A 2500-nucleotide genomic window follows, 5' to 3' on the forward strand; every position below is an offset into this window, starting at 1 on the left:
ACAGAGAGAAAGAGATATATATATATATAGAGAGAGAGAGAGAAAGAGAAAGAGAAAGAGAAAGAGAAAGAGAAAGAGAAAGAGAAAGAGAGAGAGAGAGAGAAAGAGAAAGAGAGAGATAGAAAGATACACAGAGAGAATGAGAGACAGACAGATAGATAGAAAAAAGACAATAAAAACATAAACCACAAAAATAAAGAAGATAGATAATGAATGAGAGAGACAAAGAAATGTAAATTCCAAAAGTGTAAAAAGTCTACAAGAAAGACAATAGATATTATTGACGAAAATCTAGGTTTATTGCAACAACTGGCTTTTAAATCTCGCTGTTCAAGGAAATACGTGTTCAACTTCTTATATTATTCATTATGAATTGTTTCTATTGTATTATTTTCTCTGTCTTATTCTACAGCCAATTTTTATTTATATATCGTTATTCCATAATCTATTTTCGAAAATTAAATGAATAATCATCTCTACATTGGTTTAAAGATTATTTAATTTTCTTAACGTATCTAATGTAGCTCATCTGGTTTAACTTATTAAATGTGATTTATGATATAATATTGCTAATGCAAATTAACTAATGTAACTTAGTGTAACTTAATGCAACTTAACTAATGTAACTTAGTGTAACTTAATGCAACTTACCTAATTAACTTACCTAACGTAATTTACCTAATGCAACTTCCTGATGCAACTTATCTAATGCAACTTACCTAATTAAATATACCTAATGTAACTTACCTGATGAAACTTACCTAATGCAACCTACCTAATGCAACTTACCTAATGCAACTTACCTAACGTAACTCACCTGATGCAACTTACCTAATGCAACTCATCCAACGCAAATTATCCCATGTAACTAAAAAAAAGAAACCTACTCTATCAAGCTCCATTAAAATAATCCTCCTCATTAACATTCACCAAAAACGTAACTCATTTTCACCTTGCGCAGAGTAACACCCAAAACAGGAGTGTCCGGGAAGGTAAATATACGAGTTCGTTTCGCAAGAGGTGAAGAGAGGGAAGAGGTGGAGGATAGGTCGAAGGGGAGAGGGGTGGAGGGGGAGGTGGAGGGGAGGGGGAGGGAGAAGATGGAGGTGGATGAGAGAGGTGGAGGTAGATGGGAGGAGGAAGACATGGAAGAGGAGGGAGAGGTGGAGGGAGGAGGAAGGAAGAAGAGAGGGGTGGAGGTGGAGGGAGAGAAGTAGGAGAGGAGAAGAAGGTGGAGGCATAACTATAATAAAAGAAGGTAGAAGGTGGAGGTGGAGGAAAAGCGGAAGGAGAAGAGGGGTGGAGGTGGAGGAGGGAGGAAGAAGGGGAAGGAAGAAAGGGGAAATGGATGAAAGAGGTGGAGGTGGATAAGGAGAAAGTTAAGGAAGAGATGGAAGAGAGAGGGGAGAGGTGGAGGGAGGTGGAAGAGACGAAAGAGAGAGAAGACGTAGAGGAAAAGTGGAGGGAGAGAAGGCCGGAGGTGGAGGAAAAAGGTGGAAGCAGATAGGGAAGAAAATCGAGGAAGAGATCGAAAAAGGGGAGAGGTGGAGAAGGAGATGAAAGAAGAAATGAATGGAAAGAAGAGAAGGAAAAGGTGGAGGAGAGAGGTAGAAGCGAAGATAAAAGAAAAAAAAGAGGTGAAGGTCGAGATAGAGAAAAAAAGAAAGAAAAAGTAGATGAGGAGAAAAAAATAGAAAAAGTAGATGAGGAGAAAAAGATAAATAAAAAAGGGAGATGAAAGAAATGGATGAGTGAAAATATAATAAGAGAGGACGAAGACGGAATAGAGGGAGAAGGTGGAGGAAGAGAGAGATGAGGTGAAGAAACGCAGAGAGAGGAATGTTAACGGCTTTGTAAAATCGCCCGAAACCTTTTAAGAAATTCGAAAACTAGGACTTGCTCGTAGAGAGATACGTATGTATCATATGCACAAAGATACAGTTCTTTACTTACAGTAGAGAGACGCAGACACATTGATACAGACACTGACACACACACACACACACACACACACACACACACACACATCCCGATGTAGATACACACACACACACACACACACACACAGACACACACACACACACACACACATCCCGATGTAGACACACACACACACACACACACATCCCGATGTAGACACACACACACACACACACACACACACACAAACACACACACGCTCACAAACATACACACACACACATACACACACACACAAACGCACACACACACACACACACAGACACACACAAACCTCCCCCCTTTCAACATATTTACATAAAACGCACACGCTGCCGTGGGCGCCTGGGATCCTGTTGAACAGTTACACAAATCCAGCAGAAGCATGGGCGTGGGCGGCGGGACTGGGCGTGAGAGGCAAAGAGGGAGAAGAAGGAGGAATGACGCAGAGAAATTACTTATGGAAGAAGGAGATGGAGGAATAGGAAGAAGTAGATGAAAGAGGGAGTAGGGAGAAGGAAGAACGAAGGGGTAGTAGGAA

This window comes from Penaeus chinensis, chromosome 36, assembly GCF_019202785.1.
Source record: "Penaeus chinensis breed Huanghai No. 1 chromosome 36, ASM1920278v2, whole genome shotgun sequence".
NCBI lineage: Eukaryota > Metazoa > Arthropoda > Malacostraca > Decapoda > Penaeidae > Penaeus > Penaeus chinensis.